The sequence below is a fragment of the Heloderma suspectum genome, chromosome 5 (genome assembly GCF_057233095.1).
Source record: "Heloderma suspectum isolate Gila_16-S chromosome 5, 16-S_ref, whole genome shotgun sequence".
Taxonomy (NCBI): Eukaryota; Metazoa; Chordata; class Lepidosauria; order Squamata; family Helodermatidae; genus Heloderma; species Heloderma suspectum.
This window is the reverse complement of record NC_139462.1, coordinates 182,402,978-182,430,534: the sequence shown is the minus strand read 5'-3', so window position 1 is coordinate 182,430,534 and position 27,557 is coordinate 182,402,978. Positions and strand designations below refer to the sequence as shown.

At 44.0% G+C, this 27,557-nt stretch overlaps 2 pseudogenes; both read left to right on the top strand.

The window, feature by feature from the left end:
• LOC146344921 (ATP-dependent translocase ABCB1-like) overlaps window positions 1–12,308 on the top strand; it is a 71,055-nt pseudogene extending 58,747 nt beyond the window's left edge.
• LOC146344920 (ATP-dependent translocase ABCB1-like) overlaps window positions 1–25,231 on the top strand; it is a 216,791-nt pseudogene extending 191,560 nt beyond the window's left edge.
• The last annotated feature ends 2,326 nt before the right edge of the window (window positions 25,232–27,557 follow it).

The window sequence follows — 27,557 nt, the reverse complement described above, 5'->3', positions numbered from 1 at the left end:
ACGGTTGGTGTGCTGCAGGCAGGGTACCTTTTGTGCACAACAGCCTATTGGTTTAAAAACCAATGGGTTGCCGTTACGTGCAAACAGAGCCAATATGAAGGAGTCAAGTAAATGAGTGAATGAATGAATGAATGAATGAATGCTGTCCTGTATTTATATACAGTCAGTGTATGCAGATACAAAACTCTAACAATTCCATATTTTAAAAGATTTCTTAAATGTAATGGGGAGAGTATCAGCTGTGGCTCTCAGACAATTATTATTTATTATTATTTATTACATTTCTATACCGCCCCGTAGCAGAGGCTCTGTGAGCAGTTAACAAAGTTTAAAAACATTAACAATTGAAGTACAGTTAAAAACCCATTAAAATACAGTGTAAATGTTTCAAAAAACATTTACATAAAACACACAAACAATATACACAAGACAACCTATATCTAAAAACAACATTGAGCAATCAGCCATAAAAGACAAATCCAGGACTGATTAAGAACTCATCATGTGCTGCCAAATGCCTAGGAGAAGAGAAAGGTCTTAACCTGGCGCTGAAAAGATAACAATGTTGGTGCCAGGCGGGCCTCATCAGGGAGATCATTCCACAGTTCTGGGGCCACCACTGAGAGGGCTCTCTCTCTTGTTGCTGCCTTCCAAGCCTCCCTCAGAGGAGGCACCCGGATGCTGAGCGTAGAGTGTAGGTAGGTTCAAGTCGGGAGAGGTGCTCCATCTGGTATTGTGGTCCTGAGCCACGTAGGGCCTTATAGGTTAAAACCAGCACCTTGAATTGAGTTTGGAAGCATATAGGCAGCCAGTGCAAGTGGGCCAGAGTCGGACTAATATATTTAGACCTTCTAGTCCCTGTTATTATTCTGGCCACTGTATTTTGCATGAGCTGCAGCATCTGAACCATCTTCAAAAGCAGCCCCACATAGAGCACACTGCAGTAAACTAACTAACTTGGAGGTTATGAGACCATAGACAACTGAAGCCAGGATATCCCTGTCCAAATAGGGGTGTAGCTGGGACACTAACTGAAGTTTGTAGAAGGCACACCGTGCCACTGAGGCCACCTGAGCCTCAAGTGACAAAAATGTCTCCAGAAGAACCCCCAGGCTGCGAATCTTCTCCTTCAAGGGGACTGCAACCCCATCCAGAACAGGTTGAGCACCCTCCATCCACACAGAAGAACCACCCACTAACAGCATCTCCGTCTTGTCTGGATTGCATTTCAGTTTATTAGCCCCTGATGGATTCCAGGATACAAGTATTGTTGGCACCATCTGTGTGATACTAGGTGCTGGAAGTGATTAGTCCCTTCTACGCTCAGTGAGATATGGCATCCTGCAGGCAAAAGCAAAAATCTTCTCTGCTTGCTCTGGAACTTTTTGGTTTGGCTGTGGAATGCTTCTAAGGCATTAACTTGAACACTGACCACCTTTTCTTGTTTGTCCAACTAACAGTGATGAAAGTTTAATGTGATTTCAATTGATTTCTGTGTTCTGAATGTCCTAGAGATTTAACACCATGGTTGGGGAAAGGGGAGCCCAGCTGAGTGGAGGGCAGAAACAGCGCATTGCTATAGCCCAAAGACCCCAAGATCTTGCTGCTGGATGAAGCTACCTCTGCTCTGGATGCTCAGAGTGAATCCATAATGCAAGCAGCACTTGACAAGGTAAATCTGCTGCTATGATTACATAGCTTCCAAAGCTGAGTTTCAGCAAAGCATAAGGAATGAACAGAAAGGACTGGAAACCAGGGTGTCAGTAAATGTAATGCATGCATTCTCAGTTCTGTGCACAAAGGTGACCATCTTCCCATCAAAAAGTAAATTAGCATTTAGTAGGGATGTCTGGATTTTGTTAAATGTTTTACAGATTGTCTTTCATTCCATCATCTACTCATTGACAGAATCAGATTTTTTTTTTACCAGACTTTATTCTACTTGTGCTAATTCACATTAGCACTACTGTGCACTTGCACAAATGTGCATTACCTAATGTGCTAATGCACACTTACACTAATATGCACTTGCACAAATGCACATTAGTGCTAGGGATGGATGGACCTATCTCCATCTGGGGCACGGAGGAGCATGACAAGCTGCCCCACCCCACCCCCTGCTCGCACAGCCCAGACCTGCTTGGCAAGCCCACCTGCTTGCCCCACCCACCTATCCTCCCCTCCTCTCCATGCCATGGACTCCAGCAGTCAAGCCCTTGTACTTTATGCTTAAGCAAAGGGAGACAGAAGAAGGTAAAGGACACAAATCAATACTCCAAGTTTTCAAAACAGACAAGTATACTTGACTGAATACTAGGAATGTCAGAGAAATCGGCAACAGATTCAAATGTTGACAAGTATAAGCAAAGTCTGTATTACTGCATTGTACCAGCCAGGGACAAAGAAATGATGCTTGGGACTTAATTCCAAGCAAATGTGTGTAGGATCCAGCAGCATGAGTCAACTGTGATTTTTTTAAAAATTATACCATTGAACAATACCATTTTAGATATACCTACCCACAACTTCTCATTTTGTTAATGGTCTTGAAGTCATTTCAGAAGTATCTGATTCAAACATACATTAACAATTGGCGTGTAGACTATGGTTCTTGTGTATGGAACTATATTTTGAAACAATTGTGTTCTTTCCTCTTTTAAGGCCAGGAGTGGTCATACCACCATTGTGATTGCTCACAGACTCCCCACAATCAGGACACCAGATGTTATTGCTGGCTTTGAGAGGGGCCTTCTTGTCGAACAGAGGACACATGATGAACTCATGGCACAGAAAGGAGTTTACTATTCACTTGTAATGCAACAGGTAATGAGACTCAGGTCTTCTCGTCACCAGGCTTTTTATCTCACAACTGACCAGGGCTATTGCTTCTGGATTCTTTGTGGGATTAAGATCAGCTCCTTTACATAGGCAGACATGTGCTTTGATTTGGGGACTTCATTTGTCTGCAAGTTCTATATGTTTCATTATATGGCCACTAGATGGCACTGTTGTATAGCAGAACTGCAAAATTACACACTGCTGATATAGCAGAGTAACATTCCCTATTGGGTTATCTCTAATCTTTTAAAACCTGGGTTAAATGTCAGAAAGCATGGGGACGCCCTGAGGTTGACAATGTCATGTAAAGGACTCAAACTTCTGTGAGTGACCAATCACAAGCATGCAATAAAAGCCTAGTATAGACATGCCTACAGTGGCTTGCTTTGCACATAACATTAAACCATGAGTGTAAGCTGCACTGAGCCTCAGGCTCACACCCTCCCTCACTACTCTCCTCCTCTGGCACAGCTGTAAGGAGACTAGAAGCTTTTGCTTCCTTTTTAGATTAACTGCAGTATAGGAAGGGAGTTTATTACACCCTTGTAATGCAGCAGGTAATGAGACACAATGACCTGGTTGGCTTATTTATTTATTATTAAATTTATTTATCGCCCATCTGGCTGGTCACCCAGCCACTCTGGGCGATATACAGCGTATAATAAAACAGTTTAAACCAAAAAAAATCTACAGTAAAAATATTTTCTAAAATACCCTAACCCACCCCAAATGCCTGCCTGAACAACCACGTTTTTAATGCACGATGGAAGCTCATTAAAGAGGGGGCATGGCGGAGTTCCCTAGGGAGGGAATTCCACAGAGTGGGGGCCACCACAGAAAAGGCCCTCTCCCTCGTCCCCACCAGTCTAGCTGTCCTGGCTGATGGGACAGAGAGAAGGCCATCCGAGGCTGATCTTGTTAAGCGGCCTGTCTGGTGTTGCTGGAGGGGCTCCTTAAGATAGGCTGGGCCGGAACCATATAGGGTTTTAAAGGTCAAAACCAACACCTTGAATTTGGCCTGGAAAACAACTGGTAACCAGTGCAACTCCTTCAGCACTAGAGTGATGTGATCTCGCCGGCAGCTGCCTTTAATCAGGCGAGCCGCCGCGTTCTGTACCAGCTGCAGCTTCTGAAATGTCTTCAAGGGTAACCCCACGTAGAGCACATTACAGTAGTCTAAACGAGAGGAGACCAGGGCATGTACTACCGATGGGAGCAGATGGTCGGGAAGGAAGGGGCGCAGCCGCTGTATCAGATGGAGTTGATACAGCGCTGTCCGGCTCACAGCTGACACCTGAGCCTCCATGGACAGCTGGGAGTCCAAAATGACCCCCAGGCTGCGGACCTGGTCTTTCAAGGGTAGCCGTACCCCATTCAACACCAGGTCAACATCCCCCAGCCTCCTCTTGTCTCCCACCAAAAGTACCTCGGTCTTGTCAGGGTAATGCTAATGCTAAACCATCATTTAGCATTACAAGTACAAGCTAACGTGAGCCTCAGGCTCACATACCTCTCCTCCTCTGGCACAGCCATCAGGAGCTTGGAAGCTTCTGCTTTCCTTTTAGATTAATCTCAGTGTAGCATTATGTTCAGATCTTAAACTGTGGCTAATTATAATTAGTGAAAACAAGCCAGCTTCAGAATTTATGGTTTGCAGTTGGTTGGTTTCCCTTAACCACATTCTGTCTGGGTTCAGACATCACAAATTGGTCTAAAACAGATGCCAATGCTTCCAAATTCCTCCTCACAATCATGCCTAGGCCTATATGGCTTGGGACAAGGCTACCTGAGAGGCTGCCTTCTCCCGTATGAGCTGCTGGCTTTTAACGTTTTGGGGGGAGGCCCTTCCCTCGGTGCCACCACTGTCAGAGGGCCACATTTGGTGGGGACCCAACAGGCAGCCTTTTCCATGGTCATTTCCAGGCTCCGGGACTCCTTCTCAAGATAGGCTAGGTTGGTCCCCTCTCTGTTGGCAGCAAAAGCATCTTTATTCAGAAAGGCTTTTCGCATATAAGCTGGTATGTTGCTAAAGGGGGGTTAATTGGATGGGTGCTTGTTATTTCTGTTATTGTTATGTTTTTATTGGTTTTTATGTTATGTTTTAATTTAAGATTTTGGTTAAATCTGCTTTTTGTGGTTAGCTGCCTTGAGCACCATTTTTTGTCAGAAAGGTGGGATATAAACTAAGGGAGCATCAGGGAGGTGGAGGGGAGAGGAGGCTGGGAAGGGCTCTGAAAGCCAGCCTCCCCAGTCCCTTCCCCTCCCCACCCACCAGCACACTCCTTTCCCTCTGAGGTTGCTTTTACAGCCTCAGAGAAGCAGCTGGTCTGGTTCTCTCTGTGCTGGTTGGGAGGGGGCAGGGAGCTCAGACTCCCGGGTCTGAGGTCAGAGTGCTGTCTCCAACTTGGGATCCAGGAACTGAATATCCTATGGCCTCCCCAGACTCAGTCTAGGGGACATAGGATTGCTCTTTAAATAAAGAAAGAAAGAAATTGAAATGTCTGTTGACAAGCATACAGGAATAAAACACTTTTAGATGATATATGAGACTTTGGTTTTGCACATTTTTCAAAAGCCAGAGTACAGAGTTTAAAAGGAAGGAAGAAGGACCTCTTAACCACCCACTCCCCAACTTACTGGGACAGTGGCAGTGGCAGCAGCAGGAGTCTTTTCTTCTTCTGTCTTTAAAAAAAACCTTTTGCACTGATACCGCATTGCTGCACAGCAGAGCTCCACAGCTGCATCCACCATCTTCGTTTCCCAAAATGCCTGGGTCCCAGAGGAAATGAAGATGGTGGGCCTGGCTCTAGAAATTCATTCTGCAGCACTGTGCTTGCCCTGGAAAGGCAGGAAGTAGAAGAAAACATTGCCAGTGTCATTTGGGAACACTCTGGGTTGTGGTGACCTTGAACCTGTGTCTGGAGGTCTGGCCCTGGTGGTGCCACAGGGATCTCCATGTTGAATATTCTCCCCTGTCAAAAACTCACTGCACACAGAAAACTAGCATATCAGGGAAAAGACTATGCCAGAACTCCTTTCCTGGACATCTATGGGCATTGGAGTATTGGCATGGAATCCAAATATGATTTCCACTGCCACAAGTAGCAAATCCTGCTGGACCTGTGCCACTTCAGAATGCACCATGTACAGATGTAATTATCATCCATGGTAATTAAAGACGTGGAGACCATTGGTAATGTATTTTCTTCCCAATTAATTATTTTGTTTTTATCATTAGGGTCATGGTAGACATGATCAAGAGGACGAAACAGAAGAAGAGACAGATTTTGAGACTGATGATGATGATGACGACAATGATAACTTTGAGAAAGATGACCTAACCAATCTGGATGCAAATGACTTGGAAAATCCTATTAGTGGCTCAGAAATGGTTAACGGGGGAAGCTTTCAAAGAATGTCCAAACAACGCAACATCAGTAGGGCTTCTACTAAAAGATACTCTGAAAAGAAGAAGAGAAAGAAAAGGAAGAAGGCAAAAAAGGATAAAGTGGTTGGTTCTAATACAAATTTTATCTAGTCTTCTGAGGATAACATAAAATTTGGAATAGGTCATTTTTGTTCAAAATTGCTAGATGCGTTATTTTTTCTGGTACATCTGATCATCGCTCAGGTTCAGCTTTGATGTACTCCCAAGTTAATATATTCTGTGTTGGTGGATTTATCTTTTGGCTGTAGCTGAAATACAAAATCTCTTAAGCCCAGAGAACTGATTCCCAATATTTCATTGTTACAGTCTGCTTCAATACAGTTTGTAATAAGCTATTGCAAGCAAAGGACAAGACTTGAAGGAAGAATACAAAGAAAACAAATGTTAAGGTGTCTTCAAACTTTCAAAAGTGTTTTATTTAGAGTTCAGTCCTGAGGAGGAAAGGTGAAACTGGACTGAAGGTAGTGAAGATACTTCTAGATTGACCTTGAAGTGCCTTTCTTGCATTTAATCCAAGAGTACCTTTCCTTTTGATAATCATGCGAAATCTATAGACAAAGCAGTTTGAAAAAGTTCTGATATTCTAGTGATATTGCTGCCTACCCACAAACTTCAGAAATTGCCGTGTTAGAATTCTGGGCTTAATAATACCCCATTTTTCTTAAAATTTTAATTCAGAGCACTTTTCATTAAAATATTAAAGTGACACAAAGTAAAAATAAAATGAAGACTCTAAACAGTACAATTTTTAGTTCAACAGAATGGCTCGTGCAGTCACACTTTTCATGATGGCTGAGCCAATTTGACTTTTTGATGCCTTACACAGAGAGATTTTGAGATGAGTCAGCCTTTGGCCCATTTCTTCTTTGTTTTTGACTAAGCAATTAAAACTCTGAGGTCATGAAAATCAGTGGATGTACGTAACTCAGTATGTTTCCTTATTTAGCACATTTTGAGTTCATGTGAATTTCTTGGCAACATGTGCCTGCTTCATTGCCCCGCAATTATATTACCTCCTGCAGTGCTCTCACCCACTGATGACAACTGGTATTTTGCCTCTTGCAGGAGGAGAAGCTCCCCGAGGTGCCTTATTCCAGGATTCTGGCTCTGAATAAGCCTGAATTCTGCTATATTGTGGTTGCAGTCTGCTGCTGCCATTAGAGGTGGTGTTAGTCCTGCATTTGCAGTTCTGTTTGGTAAAATCATTGGGGTAAGTTTAGGCCTGTTAGTAGCCTATGCAAAAATTTTCTCTTCCACTATCCAACTAAGCCCTGTTTCTCTCTTCCTTAGAAACTTAACTTGCTCTCATTTTATGAAAACTGAAAGGTTCTTTACAGTGGGTGGTTCTTTATATTGACGAGTGGCCCAAGTACTTGCAGTTTGTTGCTATCTTAACCCGCTGCTTGTTTTCCAAAAACATTCCAAAAATCATTGGGACCAAGACACCTCCCTGGATGGCTGAGCAAACCAGCCTTCCACAACCTGATGCCCTCCAGATATTTTGAACTATGTCCCATCAGTCCCCTCTAGCAGGGCCAATGATGAGGAATGCTGGGAGTTGTAGTCCAAAATATCTGGAAGGCATCAATTTGTGGAAGGCTGATGTAAACTATTGATCAGATCTTGCCACCTTGATCATACTTGGTGAACTGTAAAAGATCTGTCATGCCCTGGTTTCCAGGAAAAATTCCAAGTGTTGACATTCACCTTTGAGGCTCTAAGTGGCTTGGGACTTGAATACTCTTGTTATATGAATCTGCCCAGTCTTAAAGATCTGCAGCAGAGTCCTTTCTCTGGGGTGCCCCAGCCTTCAGAAGTGAGGTGGGTGATGACTGGGGAGAAGACCTTCTTAGCGGTGGCTCTCTCATTGTGGAACCATTGTGGGCAAGACAGGGAGGTGAATGCATTAACACTGTTTAGGTACCAAGTAAAAACCCATTTTATTCATCAGGATGTTTTAAGATTTAATTTGTGTTCTGATACTTATTCACTTTTGTTAGTGAATAATTTCTATTTTGTTAGTAATTTCTATTTTTAGCTGTTTTTATTTTGTTTTTTCGACGGCTTTTCTGTGTTTGATTATTTTTTATTGTATTAATAGTGTGTTGGGGTTATTTGGGCAGGTGTTTGTTTTATGCATTTTATAGTTGTGAGCCTCTTTAGGGGATTGTTAAGTCAAAATGTGAAATATAAGTATTTTAAATAGACAGCCAAACTTACTAGAGTAGTTTTTCCAGGTTCTTAGTTGTGTTGGTGCAACAAACCGCAGGGGCACAACTAAGAACTTGGAAAGTCAAAATATGGCACATAAATGTTTTAAACATATGAATTGACTTCCATACAGCTTTCCACCAGATTTACACTTTTCCAAGCTCTTAGTGTGCCCTGCAATACATTGCACCTTTACGTCCCAAAATTTTGCACAAGGTTTCCAGGAGTGGACATATCTTGACCTTGAGTTTCTAATAAGCTGCATAAATGAGTTCTGTTCTGAAGCTTGTGGAATTTGTGTAGTCATTCTCACATAGCTTTCTATGTGATGCTGCAGATAGCTGGTAGTAACATGCAATGTAGAAGCATGGAAGCCATTGAAGCATATGTTGAGGGGACCCTTGCTATCAGTGTGATAGGGAAACATCTGAAGAAGCAGCTAACTCCTAAAAGGGCAGGGAAAGAAAGCAGAATCACACTGACTTGCAGGGGTTGGTTAGAGTCTGAGACATTGGCTGAACTAAACAGAATGATCGTTAAGTAAGTATTTTCCGTACTGGTGATTAACAATGTGCTTTGCAACCCAGGCTTTTGGAGAACAAGATGATGTAAAGAGAAGCCAAAATACAATGATGTTTTCCCTACTGTTTCTTCTGCTGGGAGTCGTCAGCTTAATGACATATATAATCGAGGTAAGCATTAGCATACGGCCTTCTTCAATCTTACCCAACTTGGCAGTTTCCAGATATGTGGGACTATAACTCCCATCATCCCCAGTCAGCATGGCCAGTAGCTGTTGATAATGGGAGTTATAGTCTAACACATCTGGAGGGCACCTGGTTTGGGAAATCTGGCCTACCTAATAGGGAACTGTCCTAAAGGAGCATCTGATTAATAAAATTTAGGGAACCATGATTATGTACAAACTTTCTTTTTAATCTTGTTGTGCTATGTGTGTGCCTCCTTTTTGTCTCTAGTATTTTAAAGTATTTCAGTGTAAAAAGACATATGAATCTTAACAAGACATTTGAAAATATGCATGCCACCATAGGTAACTTGCATGACATCTCAAGCTGACAGAGGGGTAAACTGCTGATAGGGAGAGTCTGTTCCTTGAAGCTCATTCCATAAAGAAGAGGGTGATAATTGTTGTTAACAGAGTATCACCAATGCACGTCATGCATCGTCGTCGTCGTCGTCATTGTTGTTGTGACTGAAATGTTCCAGGCACTGTACAAATATTAAAAGCCCCTGCCCTCAGGTTTACAATCTAAAAGACACAATATAAAAGGGATAAGGTGTGGGGAATAAGTCAGTGTCAGAAATGAATCTGAGCATGTAGAGATGTCTGGCAGTTCAGATTCAGAATGGGGACAGCCAGAACAGCAGGAGGCAACCTCCCCAATGAGCCCACATACGGAAAGACTTTCTTCCCAGGATCTTGGCACACAGATGGCATAGGCTGAACGGCTCCCCCATTCTTCCACCATGAGAATGCAGGGCAAGGGCGTGACTTGAGGGACACGAGATTCAGAGGGAAGAAGGAAAACTTAGGGGCAGAGCTAAGATGCCCCACCAAGTTGGCCACTCATGATAGCCAGAGTAGGAGGGAGCCACCATAAGGGAGGGGCATCCCTGTGAAGTTAGTCTGGCAATGAAGTTCTTGCCTAGTCTGCTGGCAACTTTCCTAACTTCTACTTCATCTCGTCTATTGATATTTGTAGATGTGTGGATTAGCTGGTTCATAGCAGTCTGAGAGTTTCCTAGAATTTGCATTTGTAATGAAGCTAGTCGTTAACCAATAAAACAGTGTTAGCCCGGAGCTTTGTTTCCTGGAGTGTGTTGATTGCGAAGGAAGAGGATGGAGGAATGCGACAGTCAGGGGTGTCGAACCTCTGTCAGCCCAAGGGCGGAATTCAATTTCAGAGAAGATCCTGGGGGCGTATTCCAGTGGTGGGCAGGGCTGAATGCAAATGGGGTGGGATCAAAGTACCAAAAATACCACGAAATTTTCATGCAAAGCTCTTCCTGCCAGTAACTAGGCCTTAGGAGAGGCATTTCAACCTTTTCAAATGGGAAAAACTGCCCAAAAGCTGGGACACCACCAATTGGCAGTCAGGGGAAAGGGATGTGTCCAAGGGACGGGGGTGTCCCCATCTGGGGAACCCAGGAGGGCTAGATTTGGCCCCATGGGCCTGAGGTTCCCCATCCCTGGTGTATGTTATAATGCTGTCCGTGGTGCACTAGCCTTACTAACAGACATGCCAGCCTTCAGGAATCTTTCTTCAGCTTACCTTAACATATGGAATTGTACCAGAGCATGCCTCGGGATTTATACTGTAGCCTGCTTTAATACATACCTTTAACTACCCATACATATCTACAGGATATCAGTCTTTAAAATGATATTGTATTTTCCTGGAATATACAATTAATATATTTGTCTTTATACTTTTTCAGGGATTCATGTTTGCGAAGTCTGGGGAAGCTCTGACCATGCGGTTGCGATCACTTTCATTCAAAGCATTGCTCCAACAGGTAACAACAAGATACAGCTGCCTTGAGTGCCATTATCTGGTGGAAAAGCAGGGTATAAATCAAATAAATAGAAGGGGGAACAAAAGAAAACTTTTAGGGTGGGGGGTCAGGCCTCTTCGTCCATTGGCTTCAGTGCTAGTCCCAAATCAAAGTATATCAAACTAAAGACATTGATGCAACAGCTAACAATGTATAATCAAGGTGAATAGCAACTTCCATTAAAAAAGGTGCATGAAATCGTTAAGCTAAAGATTAGGCCCAACAAAGTTGGTACCTAGGAAGCTGCGACATTGAGTCAGATCGTCAGTCCATCTAGCTTTGTATTGCCTAGAGTACACTGACTGGCAGAAGGTCTCCAGGGTTTCAGACAGGGGTCTTTCCCAATGCTACCTGGAGATGAACCTTAGACCTTCTGTATGCAAAGCATGTCCATCCCCACTGAGATATGACCCCACCCAACTTTTTAAGGGTTTCTTAAAAGTAAGGACTTGCAATGTGCTTGCAATAGAGAGCACAGCACTTTGTGACCTGATTCCTCTGAAGATTCCAATAATGTTTGATTGGACAGCTGCTGACAAGAGATTTTGCAATCAAATGCTCAATAAATTGCTGGTTCTACTTCCTATTTTGGTCTACTTTAATCATAAGCCTCTAGAGTAAACCAAGGGATGTTATAATCCACATTTCATTTTACTGCGGTGAAGGCAAGTTACAATGACACTTTGATGTTCTTCTGTGATGGAACTAAACCTAATCACCTAACAGTGTCAAATTGTGGGGTAATTAACCCACGATTTGTTGGGGTCACATACCACTGCCATTTTGTACAAATCTACATTTTATACAGATTAGTTCTTACATTAACTGTGGGTTGTTTAAGTTTTAACCCACAATTACCCATAGTTTCTGGGGTTGCAAGTCACAAAATAATCTTGGATCTGGCCAACTGGAGTTTTCATATTCAAAATGGCAGTGGCACACACCAGGCATGCAACCCAGCAAATTGTGAGTTAATTAACTCAAGATTTGCTACCATTACGTGTGAATGGACCTAATACATTTCCCTTAAAAATAAAGGTGGAAAATCACTTAGGCATTTGAAACAGCAAGAAAGTATCATATTTTCATAAATAACCATTTGAAAAATGCCAATGGAAAATGGAGGCTTCACTTCATTGAAGAGAATAAAAACAGGGATCTTCTGCCCTCTCAGAGTGCCTTTGTATTTCTGAAAGAAGAAACCCAGGTAGAAAAACTGAGCAGAGCAGATTAAACTTAGAACAGAACTTAGACTTACATACTCCCTTTCTTGTCCTTCATCCAGTTTCATCCCTGTGGGTAGAAAAGAAAAACAAAACCAGGAGAACTTGCCTTCAAATAACAGCAGACCAGACACCATTTCTCAGCTTGGTGATTTATCTCTTCCCACTGTGTGAGAAGTGGGGGTGGGACAAGAATGTGACCTTGAGCCCCCCTTCCTGATCTCTCCTGGAAACAGTCCTGGTGGGGGAATCACTGAGGTCCAGAGTTTTGAAGATCAGGTTGTTAGGAATAGCTCCAGGATTGTCTTAATGACCCCCCCCCCCATTGGTAAACAACAAACTAGAACAAAACACCAATATTTTATTTAAGATAAAACTCCTCAATATTTATCACAGGAAATGATGAACATAAGCCTTAGTGCCTAGTTTTGTTGTTGTTGTTCAGTCGTTAAGTCGTGTCCAACTCTTCGTGACCCCATGGACCATAGCACGCCAGGCCTTCCTGTCCTCTGCTCTCTCCTGGCATGTGCTCAAGTTCATATTCATTGCATCCGTGATGCTATCTAGCCCTCTCATCCTCTGCCGCCCCCTTTTTGTCAGAACTCTCCGCCATGACCTGTCAGTCTTGGGTGGCCCTGCACGGATGTCCTCTACACATGGACATCACCAGATGGTCAATATCAAAATCAGATTGATTATGTACTTTGCAGCCAAAGATGGAGAAGCTCCATACAGTCAGTAAAAAGAAGACCTGGAGCTGACTGTGGCTCAGATCATGAGCTGCTTCTTGCAAAATTTCGGCTTAAATTGAAGAACGTAGCGAAAACCACTAAACCATTCAGGTATGACCTAAATCATACCCCTTATGAATATACAGTGGAGGTGAGGAATAGATTTAAGGAATTAGACCTGATAGACAGAGTGCCTGAGGAACTATGGACGGAGGTCCGTAACACTGTTTAGGAGGCAGCAACTAAATCCATCTCAAAGAAAAAGAAATGCAAGAAAGCAAAGTGGCTGTCTGAGGAGGCTTTACAAGTAGCTGAGGAAAGAAGGGAAGCGAAAAGCAAGGGAGAAAGGGCAAGATATATCCAACTGAATGCAGAGTTCCAGAGAATAGCAAGGAGAGACAAGAAGGCCTTCTTAAATGAATAATGCAAAGAAATTGAGGAAAACAACAGAATGGGAAAGACTAGAGATCTCTTCAAGAAAATCGGAGATCTCAAGGGAACATTTTGTGCAAAGACGGGCATGATAAAGGACAAAGAAGGCAGGGACCTAACAGAAGCAGATGAGATTAAGAAGAGGTGGAAAGAATACACAGAAGAACTATACAGGAAATATCTTAATGTCCCTGATAGCCATGATAGTGCAGTCACTGAACTTGAGCCTGACATCCTAGAGAGTGAAGTCAAGTGGGCCTTAGGAAGCATTACTAACAACAAAGCTAGCGGAGAGGACAGTATTCCAGCTGAGCTATTTAAAATCCTAAAAGATGATGCTGTTAAAGTGCTGCACTCAAGATGCCAACAAATTTGGAACACTCAACAGTGGCCACAAGACTGGAAAAAGTCAGTTTATATTCCAATTCCAAAGAAGGGCAATGTCAAAGAGTGTTCAAACTACTGTATAATTGCGCTCATTTCACATGCCAGCAAGGTTATGCTTAAAATCCTACAAGCTAGGCTTCAGCAGCATGTGAACCGAGTACAAGGGGGGGTTCCAAGAGGCAGAGGAACTAGAGATCAAATCGCCAAAATTCGCTGGGTCATGGAGAAAGCAAGAGAATTCCAGAAAAATGTCTCTTTCTGCTTCATTGACTACACTAAAGCCTTTGATTGTGTGGATCATAACAAACTGTGGCAAATTCGTAAAGAGATGGGACTATCAGACCACCTTACCTGTCTCCTGAGAAACCTGTACGAGGGTCAAGAAGCAACAGTAAGAACCGGACATGGAACAACCGACTGCTTCAAAATTGGGAAAGGAGTACAACAAGGCTGCATATTGTCGCCCTGCTTATTTAATTTATATGCAGAGTACATCATGAGAAACGCCGGGTTGGATGAATCACAGGTCGGAATTAAGACTGCCGGGAGAATTATCAACAACCTCAGATACGCAGACGATACCACCCTAATGGCAGAAAGCGAAGAAGATCTAAAGAGCCTCTTGTTGAGGGCAAAAGTGGAGAGTGCAAAAGCTGGTTTGAAATTCAACATTAAAAAAACGAAGATCATGGCATCTGGCCCCATCACTTCCTGGCATATAGAAGGGGAAGAAATGGCAGCAGTGACAGATTTTATTTTCTTGAGCTCCAAGATCACCGCAGATGGTGACTGTAGCCATGAAATTAAAAGACGTTTGCTCCTTGGGAGGAAAACTATGGCAAACCTAGACAGCATAGTAAGAAGCAGAGACATCACCTTGCCGACAAAGATTCGTATAATCAAAGCTATGGTTTTCCCAGTAGCAACATGTGGCTGTGAGAGCTGGACTATAAGGAAGGCTGAGCACCGAAGAATTGATGCGTTCGAACTGTGGTGCTGGAGAAGACTCTTACAAGTCCCCTGCAAGGAGGTCAAATCAGTCCGTCCTAAAGGAAATCACCCCTGAGTGCTCATTGGAAGGACAGATACTGAAGCTGAAGCTCAAATATTTTGGCCACCTAACGCGAAGAGAAAACTCCCTGGAAAAGTCCCTGATGCTGGGAAAGATTGAAGGCAAAAGGAGAAGGGGATGGCAGAGGATGAGAGGGCTAGATAGCATCATCGATGCAATGAATATGAACCTGAGCACACTCTGGAAGAGAGCGGAGGACCGGAAGGCCTGGCGTGCTATGGTCCATGGGGTCACGAAGAGTCGGACATGACTTAATGACTGAACAACAACAACAATGTATGTATATGCTTCTTGCAGGATATGTCCATTGTGTATAGATGAACCATATCCTAAGATGTGAAGGGTGTCACAAATATGGGCCAGCAGGAGTGATTCCATTGCCCCACCAAGGCTGATGGTTCATGTGTGCTAGGACAAGGGTTGTTTTTTAAGAGCTAACTCGATGCTGAGAACTCTTAACCCAATGCCCCTAGCATTGATTTATTTTTTTACTATGAAAGTAGAAGTTTTGAAAGGCAGAAACTGTGCTGTTCATTTTTGTTTCATGAAAAATTGTGATTCTTTTTCGTTGACTTTCTATTTTCAGGGACTCCCTGAAGAAAGCTCCCCTTAAAGGACTGACATATGGCATACCCCAAAGTGCCAACATTTTTATAAATGCTGCTGTCTTCAGATTTGGAGCATGGCTCATTGCCCATTGTTTCATGAACTTTGAACAACTTTTTATGTAAGTATATTTTCTGAGTTTCTAAATACCTATTACAGCAATGAATTCAAAACATGAACTGATTTTTAAAACAATGTGCAAATCTTCATACATAGGTGTGTGTGTGTGTGTGTGTGTGTGCATAGTATCTGGTGCAGCATTCAGGGTCAGAGCTTTTTATCATTATTCAAGTGCAGTGATAACTGTTCGGGCACATGTTGCTGTCTGTATATCACTTTTCGAGTAGTATTTTCTGTTTTTCATTCTGTATTATCCCAAACCTAATATGCAACGAATCTAGCCTTTTTACCGCTTAGCAGTGCAGTATGTGCAGTTACGTGTGCACCATGGGATTTTTGTGAAGAACATGTGATTGAGGGGATGACCATCAACTGACCACACTACTGTTGTAGTATGAGCGCTCATGTAAAGAAAATGTGATCTTTTCATAATGGAATAAAGGATTTAAAATAGCACAGTAGATGACATTGTGCATGCTACGATGTAAAACTGTACAAGAGGAATCTAGTGTCACCATGATGGGATCATATTGATATGACACTAGGGCCCCATCTACATGGAAATGGAATAAGAAGCACTTTCTGGTTATATCTGGATTTTCATGAAATCGCTTTGGTCCATCAGGGGCACATGAAATAAGAAAAGCAGAGTATACACTACCTAAAAACCTGCTTTCACGGGTCATACAGCACTTGAAACCCCCATTAGGGTTGGGTGGGTGGAGTAGAACTGAACATCATCAACCCTGTAGGTGCTGCTCAGTGAATGAGAGAGGCTTGTTCCCCACCCCTGTCCATGCTCCCCTGCTCAGGATGTTTACTGGAAATGCTGAATTAAATCCCTGTAGTTTCCCCCACACTTCTACCCTGTCATCCCCCACTGGGATATTATGAAAGATTAAAAGATACTCCGCTATTGTGAATGAGAAAAACAGGCTACATAATCTGAATAGGTGAAGCAGGTACTGCATTATTGTGTATTATTGAAATGGCGCTACTGCACTTTTATGAATGGGAAAAACAGGCTGCATACTGTGACTGGGTAAAGCACCTACAGCGCTATTGTGAAACAGCACTACTGCACTTTTATGAATGGAAAAACAGGCTAGAAACTGAATACGGGAAGCAGCTACTCCACTATTGTGAATGCCTGAAAAAGCACCTACTGTGCTATTCTGAATGCGAAAAAGAGGCTAGATATTGTGACTGAGAAAGCAACCCTACTGCAAATGGGGAAAAAGAGGGAAGGGTGTGGGGGTTGGGAAAGGGGGTGTCCCCACCCTTTGATCAGGTCACTGCCACGTCAGAGCCAGGTCACAGACATAGGCACGGCCAGGATTTAATGCAGTGGGATTGGGCAAACTGCAGCAGAACTGCACAGGAGACGCATTTAAGGGGAAAAGACTCACTAAAAAGACTTTCTGAAAATGTGCCTTTGCCAAAGGGAAGCTGTGGGGTTGCTGCAGATTAGCGACAGCGTCGTCTGTCATGAAGGACCCCAATGTACTGTTGATCCACACTAAATCAGCCATGTAAGTTGTGCCTAGGTGTAGATCCAGCGCAGATCTTCTTTATCCTTCACAGAGATGCAGACGCAAAACAAATGATAAATGTATAAATTGCTAATAATAATTATAGTTACATGGAATCTCTAAGTTCAGAAGGAGTAGGCCACTGAATACTAATTGCTGAAGAGCAACAATCCGGGCTTCCCCGGTCTATCTAGCTGGTCACAATGGGAAACAAGATGCTGGACTGGATAGGCCTTTATGTTCTTAAGTCTTAATGTCTATCTGCTGCTCACTCTGCAGCCCCTGGACCATGTCTATAGAGCACGTGGAAACCTGAACTGGCATTTATGCCTGTAATGTTGCAGACATTGCCCTTTTAAGGCCCCCACTTGCATAAATGGAGTACTTGTGGAAAAGGACACGCAGCCATTTGAGTGGCAAATGGTGCTTGCTGAGAGAGCAGACGCCTTTCTTCTGCAAGTGCAGGGGGTGTGGGGGGGGTGTTTTTTAAAAAGAAGAGCTCTCAAGAATCGCCTACACCTAAAAAAGGTATGTGGAAATCCTGTCCCACTCCCCAGGGAGAAAATTCTGCAAACGTCTCCCCCTCTCTGCGAAAGAGGCAGGAAAAACCATGCCTCTTTTGCAGGAATTGAAAAGGTTCCCGGAAATAGGGGGCAGGATTCGGCACAGCAGTCTTTTTGTGTTCTAATACAGCAACTTAGTACCTAAATTTTGTGTTTCCAGAGTCTTCACTGTAGTGACTTTTGCTGCTATGACTGTTGGTCAGTCTAACGCTCCTGCACCTGATTATGGCAAATCAAAGGTTTCTGCGCAAATAATTTTTCTACTTTTGGATAGGAAGCCACCCATTGATAGCTATAGCGAAGAAGGTGAAAAATTGGTAAGGTCTTCCAGATACTGCTTTTCATGCTAGTCCCTTTTAATGCATTAAATGGACTCTTATATTTTTCCCATAGGTGCAGTATAAATAATCAGCAATACTACTGTTTGTTTGGGGGCCGATCTAAACAGAAACGCCTTTGTGAAGCGAATTGGGCAAAATCTGCATTTGACAGAAACTAATTAGCTCCTTCCACAGTAAAGTGCTGCATTCCTCTGCTTTTGCGTGGCAAATGGGAACTGAAGCGGCATTAGTTCGGGGTGGGCGGAATCCCATGAGTAGAAATGAACATCAGCAGCTGCATAGGTGTGTGGCAGCCAATAAGCACAGACTTGCTCCTCCTCCCCTCCTCCCTTGTGGAAAAGCGATATTGTGAATGACTGAGCAGCAGTAGTACTAATAATAATAGGAGACCCATGGCTGCTCTTGCATCTCCTTTCTTCTACTTTCCCCCCTGTAGATATGGCTGTCTGAGGGAGAGGGGGGCAGGGAAGGAAGAGAGAAAGAAGTAGAGAGATGTTTACAAAGCACCGATCCTTTGCACTAATAATAGCAGACGCTGCTCTGGTCCTAGCAGTGAATGACTGAGAGCAGCAGTAGCAGCAGTACATTCGGATAGGGATGTACGAAAGTCACTTACCTTTTACGAAATTTGATTCGCGGTGGGGGGGAGGTGCTCTGTGCCTCCCCCTGAAATTCTGGCTGGGGGGGAGGCGCCCCGTCCCTCCCCCCCGAAATTCTGACGGGGGGGAGGCGCCCCGTCCCTCCCACCGCGAATCCTGCCGGCCGGGTCAGCAAATGGCGGTGGCTGTAGCCGCCGCCATTTGCGTCCCTGCAGTCAGCCGTGATAGGCTACGTAAATGTTTACGTAGCCTATCACGGCTGAGTTAAAAAACAAACAAACGCGTATACACAAATGGCGGCGCCCATGGGCACCGCCATTTGCATTCCTTATTTTGCCACGTCTAGTCTACGTAAACATTTACATAGACTACGGCGAAAATAAGGGGAACGCAACGCTATTTGCATTCCCCTTATTTTCGCCGTAGTCTACATAAATGTTTACGTAGACTACTCGTGCCAAAATAAGGAATGCAAATGGCGGCGCCCATGGGTTTGTTTGTTTGTTTGTTTTTTAACTCGGCCGTGATAGGCTACGTAAACATTTACGTAGCCTATCATGGTATTTTTTAAAAATCTAGCTGTGATAGGCTACGTAAATCTTTACGTAGCCTATCATGGTTTTTTTGCTTTTTTTTAAACTTGGAAATGGCGGCGGCGGGAGCCGGTCGGAAGACTGGCTGCCACCACCGCCAAACCGCCGCCAGAGCCGCCGCCGCCAGGAGGATTCGCCCAAGGTAAGTCCCATCCCAGGGGGGGGGTGGCAGACCGTTTCGCCACCGATTTCGGGGGGCTGAATGCGCTGGCATTCGGCCTCCCCGAGATTCGTGGCGAAATTCTCTGACATCCCTACATTCGGAGGCTCAGTTTGCCCATCCCTATTTCCGAATACCCAGTGCTCAATGAATGAATATTTAAAGCGAGAGGCAGTGATTGAGCCCGGGTTCACAACAGTGCCATTTGAACAGAAAACGGCTAGCAAAGGAATTATCCAGACCCCTCTGCTCCTGTACTCGACTAAGTGCAAATGAAGGTAATGAGTTACTTCCAGGTAGACATTTAGCCCTCTGCGCTCCCCACACCCCTGCCCCACACGACTTTCTCTTCTGCCAATCAGCGCCGCCTCCAGCAGCCTGCGCCCAAGTCAGCTGAGGTCACACAGACTCCCAAACTGCACTAAAGCCACTGTGATGGGGGGGGAAATCACAAAACGAGTTTGAAAAAATAATAATATTTAGGGCAAGAAACGCTGTGCTAGCTATGTGCGTCATCTAACGTGATCAGCTTGGGGAAGGAGTAGAACCAGAGCAAAAGCCCCATGTAGATACCCCCCTGGTCTCATTAGAAATTAAAATGTTGTGGTTCCCTTGTTATGAGGACTATGAGTATTCTGTAAAAGAAAAAAAAATCTAAATGTTGTGGTTTCAGAAACAGGTTTTGCATTACCTGGAATGTACTAAAAGCAAAAGCAACAAAACCAGAGGGCAGGTTGCAGCCAAGTTTAAACACTTTTACAGCTGCGCTCCTAGACACTCTTACCAGGGCAAGGGAGGGAAACCTGTGGCCCTCTAGCTGTTGGACTACAATTCCCACTATCCCTGATCAGTGACCGTGCTGGTTGGGGCTGATGGGAGTTAGAATCCAACAACATTTGGAACCACAGGCTCCCCATCCCTGTATTTGGGAATAAGCCATATCCATCAGTGTGGGACTTACTTCTGAGTAAAGATGCATTGGATTGCTTCACTAGTACCTTTGCTTTCAATGGAAGATTTAAGCACATGGTTAAATGAGTCCTTTCTGTGAGGCTGAATCTACACATAGCAGTTATATCGTTATCATACCATTATCATAACTATTGGTACACATGAGACCAATGGGCACCAATAGTTATGATAACAGTATGTTAACGGTATAACTGCTAGGTGTAGAGTCCTAAAAGTGCCTCACTTCAGCTGGATTGTCCCCAGTATTTTAATGTTTTAAATGCTTGCTGCTCAGCAATCCAGAAAACATAAAAAGAATAGCTGAGAAGCAGTCATTCCCTGTAAGCAGAGCAGGGGCCAATCTACACTCCCCCACTTCGGCGTTTTTTTTTAAATTAAGGTGTTATCTTCAAATCTTCAAAGAAGCGAATCTTCAAAGAATCATAGCTTCTCCAGGCCTATTGCTCCGCAAACTTGCCTGGGCAAGCGTAAATGTTTTCACAGTCCCATCCATGCTTGCTGCACGGAAAGAAAAACACACATGTACCCAAGCAGACAATCCTCAGTATCCACGTACTAACATCGATAAAAATGTCTGTGGACAATTTTAACGTCACCTTAGGAGTGGGGGACAAACACAGGACAGTCTTTGAAGATGCGATGCTTTGAAGCTTCGAAGACACTAGCAGCCCCCCCCCCCCCAAACACGAGCGCTGGGTGCCACCTCTGCTGGCCCTCTTCCTCGCACTGGCTGTCAAGGGCAGGCGCGGGGAAAAGAGCATCGGCAGACACTCCCCAGCCTCTCACCCTGGCCTCCAGCAGGTGGGAGGGGAGGATGGCTGCCTCCTTGTTCCCTCCACCCCCACCTGCTACAGCAGTGGTGGCAAGGGACAAGCTGGTCATTTTCCCTAAGACCAGGAAAACATGCAGAAAACGACCAGCCTTTCCCACACCACTGCCGCTGTAGCAATGATGGGGAGAGGATGAGAGGTGCTGCCTTCTTCCCCTCTTCTTGCTGAGGAAACTGGTGTCCAAGGGGGGGGCAGAGTGGTAAATTCTCACAGGGCTTCAAGCCCCAACAGGATGCTCATGCAGTCCCTCCACACACAGAGAGATAGAGGAAGAGAGGGATGGTGGGCAGGGTATCAGCAGAAACAGGAAAAGTTTCTGCTTCTCCAATGAGAGCCTCCATCTTTAAGAGCAGGAAAACAGCACAGCACTCGAGTGTGAACCGTGCTTGCACATTCGATGAAGTACTGCAATGGGGAAACAGGGTGAGTGTGGATAATCACGTTTTAATGCGATGGCATTTTCCTCGCCAGTCTACCAAATTCGATGCACTAGCAGATGCAATGTAGATCGGCCCCAGATCAAGAAAGTAAATGCAGTATATATTGCCCTACAAGGGTGGACACTAAAAAATGAAAAAGTATAATTCCACATTTTCTCTTATCTTTAGCAAATTTAAACAGAGGGAACATTCTTTGGGGTATCTTTTTACTCTATATATGGTTGGGGTGCCCTAAGAAAAAGGCATTACAGGAAAGATCACTGAATATTCTTAGACAAGGGTTAAATATTATTGTATGGCTACACCCTGTTGTTGTATTAATGTGATATCTTAAGAGTTTAGGATCCAAATCAGGAACAGAGATGGGGCTGAATATAGAATCTGCCGTCTGTTGATGGAAGGACTCTTTTCATGGAAGGTGCCTCTGCCCAATTTTCAGGGATTCCCTCCTCCCCTCCCCTCCACACCACACCTCACTCCTATCATCAAGGTCCCTTGAACCTCTGTGTAGCATTTTCAGGGGGCTGGACAGGCTGTTATGGGGAGGAGGAAGTCCACTTCTGCCAGCCCAGTTACATGTGTTTAAATCTGGATCCAACCCATGCTGTTTAATTTACTGGCATCAGCTCAGTTACTAATTCCTAAGAACTGGCTTCATTAAGAAGCTTTTTAGTGGGTCTTTATATTTTGCTAAAACATCCCTACTTAAATAGACAAACTAATATATATTAAATATTTATTGCATAATAGGCTTAGATCATCCTTCCCCAACCTGGTGCCCTCCAAATGCTTTGGACTACAACTATCATCAGTCCCAGGCAGCATGAACAATGGTCAGGAATAACTGAAGATGGAATCTACAATCTGGAGGGCACCAGGTTGGGGAAGGCTGGCTTAATTCATAGAAAGTTTGGATTTAAATGTATAAGGGCACAATCCTGTGACCGCTAGTCAGTGGCTAGACGGCCATAGCATACATCAGTTTCCGGGAACCGACCTTTCCTCCAGCCTGCACTGTCTTTTAGGCAGCGCGGAATGGCTCCATGCTCCGCACTCGGAAAAGGAGCATGGAGTGGTGAAAACAGAGCATTCTGGGGCGGGGAAGGTGGAAATGCTGGTACAATACGTCCAACGTGTCATCCAGCAGCCGCTTCCCCTGCTCCGCCTTCCAGCAGCTAGATAGCCGAAATCGGCTGTCTAGCTGCAAATGCAGGGCAGCTGAAGCGTGGAGGAAACGATCCCCTCCATGTTTCTCCTGCCCTGCATTGGATAGGCCGTCCCCTCTGAGTTCGGAGGTGGCCGCCAATCCCGGTAGGATTGCTCCTTCCATGTGGCACCTTGTTTTCCAGAATTGTTTTTTATGGGGAACATACAGAAATTCTAATGTAAAAAATGAGTGAAATCTTCATAATGCAATTCTATGTCCATTCTCTCCCCACCCATCCCCATGGGAGAAATTTGAAGGCAACACTGAATTCAGGGACATCCATTTTGTATATCCAACCAGAGCAGAAGTCCCGGTTTTGCAAGGGCTCAACATCAAGGTTGACAAGGGGCAGACTCTGGCACTGGTGGGGAGCAGCGGCTGCGGCAAGAGCACCTCCGTTCAGCTTCTGGAGCGGTTCCATGACCCAGGATCGGGACAAGTGGTGAGTTGGAGGCTCCATCGGCATCTTCGCCAAGAAGAAACATTATATAAAAAACATTCCTCCAGCAAATGGCCCTGTCTGCCAGCTGGAACGGATTCCCTCTGTCTAGAGCTGCTTTTCTGTATGGGTTGTCCGCTGTGGTCTTCACATTTACCCCGAGTGGAGTGGAGGTGGAGGAAGTATGAGAGCCGTGATCCACACAAGCAAATGGCCCAGGACGCCAGTCGTGCATGGTGGGAAGGCTGTTCCCCAGTTTCTGTACTTCCCTTTCTGCTTGCAGTTGGCAGATGGACACCAAGTCTCTGCATATCCAGTGGCTGAGATCCAGACTGGGCCTTGTGCAGCAGGAACCTATTCTGTTTGACTGCAGCATTGCAGAGAATATCCAGTATGGAGACAACAGCAGGGATGTCAGCCAGGAAGAAGTTGAAGCAGCAGCTAAAGTGGCTAATATTCACAACTTCATTGAAAATCTCCCAGAGGTAAATAAAGACGTCCTTACATTATCCAGCACTTCCTTTCTCCATGAGAACACAGAGCATGTCTAATGAACAGCTAAATACAAAAAGAGCAATATTCTATATTTAAGTCCAGCTCCTGTTCCTCCTAAAAACCTGGGGCACAGTCTAGCAAAAGTTTAATCTGCCTAAATCCTGCTTGAGGCCTGGAGCCCACTCTTAGTATGTCGTGCAAGTCTTGGAAAGTAGTATGTCGGAAAGTAGTATGGAAAGTAGTATGTTGTGTATCTCTTGGAACATTTTGCATGGAAACCAATTAGTTTACTTGTTTATTTATTTATTTTTATTTATTACATTTTTATACTGCCCAATAGCCAAGGTCCTCTGGGCAGTTCAATTAAACCATAAAGTACAACTTGAAGAAACACAATATAAAACTTTGAAAAGATTAAAAATGCCAGGTAAAACCAAGGTAAAGCCCAGCAGCAGTTACAGCCCAGGGAAAGCTTGTGTAAGTCTGCTCAGGACTGCAATCCTGATTGCTCAGGACTAGGGATGTTAGAGAAATCCGCAGGGAAGCCAACCATATTACTCTGCGCCTCAGCTACTCCCTCCAGCCTGCAAACTGTGTCAACTGCAAAGTTATGTGCTGTTTAGGGAAGTCTGCCACCTGGTGACTGGAGGTAGTACTGCAAGATTCAAAAACAGTGACATATTTAAATTAATTTACATAAATTTATGCATTTTAAAAACCAAATAACCCCAATGTGCACACTGCTGGGGTCCCCTTAGTATTCAGGCCAAGCTTCAGGTGTCTGTATTTCAGAGCCCTGGCACTATGACTTAGACAAACAGGCACACACCTTCCTTTATCGGTATAGATTTGCAAAACCTTGATGCAGCACATTGCATTGGAGCTATGTTGTAACTGGGGTTTCTCGCAACACTCACACAGCCTGTGTTGTCCTTTTTAAAACTTTTTTAAAAACAGAAGTACAGTACTCGTTTTGGTGATAAAGGAGCTCAGCTTTCAGGAGGACAGAAACAAAGAATAGCCATTGCCCGTGCCCTTGTCCGAAAACCAGCAGTTCTGCTTCTGGATGAAGCCACATCAGCTCTTGACACGGAAAGTAAACCCTCGCCTTGCTTGTATAAGAAATAGTTGACTGGCTTTAAATTATCTAAGGAGGGAAAATGTTCTATTGTGCAATCATTGTAAAGATGTTTTTTGTCTTTTGCCTTTCACTGCAGATTGTCCAGCAAGCCTTGGACGATGCTAGAAAAGGTCGAACCTGCATTGTTATTGCTCACAGATTGTCAACTATCCGGAATTCGGACATCATAGCAGTAATCCAGAATGGCAAAGTCATGGAACAGGGAACTCACGGCCAGCTGCTGGCTTTGAAGGGATTCTATTATGCACTTGTCGATGCGCAAGTATCCCATTAGCCTAGACTGTAAGATCTGTCCTGTTCATAGAACCAGAAAAAGATCACACGGAAAAGTCTTGGCCAAGACACACAGAGCTGAAAAAGTGTTCTGCATGCCCAAGCAGCTTTGAGGTTGTGTTTGTCAAAGAGCAGTCACCCACCCACTGCCCCCACGACATGACAAATAGCTTTTGAAACTGAAGGGACAATGATATGGGGCAAGGGAAGGAGTACAAAATGTTGTATCCAAAACGGGAGAAATCAGAAACACCACTAGATCTAGTCAAGCCCTTGAGCACATCTAAAGTAGCTCTTTGGACCCCACTCATTATTACAGCTGGCTGCGCCATGTTTGTATAACCACCATCAAGTAATGCAATGTGCAGGCATGTTAGGCATCTTCCTGGGGAAGGAAAGAGACTTATTTATATTATGCTTTGTTACAGATTTGTTTTTGTATTATCATGTTGCTGCTGAGTACTGTTTATTTCTTCTATTGTTGCGTTTTTAATTGCATTTTTCATGTATTTGTTTTTATGTCATGATTTAATTAAGAATTTGTTTTTAATCTGGATTTTATTGCTAGCTGCCTGGAGCACCATTTCTTGCCTTGAGCAGGATATTTATTAATTAATTAAATGTTGGTTTTAATTTTTAGAATAGTAATAAAAAATACTTGGACAGTAAGTAACTAATCAGAAAACATATTGATAAGGTTGGAACAGACCTGAAGGCCATAAGTCCCGATATTCTGCCCCACTGTAGGACTCTCTACATATAAAATGGCAACTGACATAGAAACTTGTACAATCCAACAGAGAGGAAAAGCAAACCTGGTGGATAACATCAAAGGTGCTGGCAGAACTTGTATCTCAAATTTTATGCCCAGCCATAAACTGCATATATATATATATATATAGAGAGAGAGAGAGAGAGAGAGAGAGAGAGAGAGAGAGAACATATTTTAAAAGCTTTAGGGACATTTTCCAAACACTGTTTCTAGAATATTTTTAATTATTTTTACAATTTTATCATGCCTTTCTTCCAAAGAGCTTAAGGCAACATCCATTATTATTATTATTATTATTATTATTATTATTATTATTATTATTATTTCTATACCACCCCATAGCCAAAGCTCTCTGGGCAGTTTACAAAAGTTAAAACATTAAATACAATATCAAAAGTTTAAAATCCATTTACATAAAAGCACACAGACAATATACACAAACAATAAATAACTAAAAACAGCTTTGAAATGTCAGTCATAACTAAAGACACATCCAGGACCAACTAAAACTCATCATATGCTGCCAAACGCCTGGGAAAAGAGATAGGTCTTAACCTGGTGCTGAAAAGATGATAATGTTGGTGCCAGGCGGACCTCATGAGGGACCTTGTTCTACAGATGGGGGGCCACCACTGAGAAGGCCCTCTCCCTCATTGCTGCCTTCTGAGCTCCCCTTGGAGGAGGCATTTGGAGGAGGACCTTAGAGGCTGAACGTACGTATGGGTAGGTTCATTTCAGGAGAGGCGTGCCATCAGGTATTGCGGTCCCAAGCTATGTAGGCTTTATAGGTTAAAACCAGCACTTTGAATTGAGCTCAGAAGCATATAGGCAGCCAGTGCAAGTGGGCTAGAGTCAGTTTTATATGCGTGGACCTACTGGTCCCCGTTGTCAATCTGGCTGCTGCATTTTGCACAAGCTGCAGCTTCTGAACCGTCCTCAAAGACAGCCCCACGCAGAGTGCATTGCAGTTATCTAACTTAGAGGTTACCAGACCATAGATAACTGAAGCCAGGTTTTCTTTGTCCAGATAGGGGCATAGCTGGGCCACCAACCAAAGTTGGCAGAAGGCACTCCTTGCCACTGAGGCCACCTGAGCCTCAAGTGACAAAGTTGGTTCCAGGAGGACCCCCAAGCTATGGACCTGTTCCTTCAGGGAGAGTGCAACCCCATCCAGAACAGGTTGAACACCCTCCATCCAGTCAGCAGAACCACCCACCAACAGCATCTTAGTCTTATCTGGCTTGAACTTCAGTTTATTAGCCCTCATCCAGTCCATTGTCACAGCCAGGCACTGATTCAGCACATCCACAGCCTCACCTGAAGATGAAAAGAAGAAATAGAGTTGTGTGTCATCTGCATACTGATGACAACACACTCCAAAACTTCCCAGCCCATTGTATCCTCAGAAGAACCCTGTGAAGTGGGTTAGGTTGAGGGATAGTGAGCATTTCTGCATGAGGGTTTTATTGCACGCTCGTGATTGGTCACTCACGGAAGTTTGTGGGTCCTCTACATGACGTCATCAACTTCCAGAGCATCTCCTGCACTTTCTGTC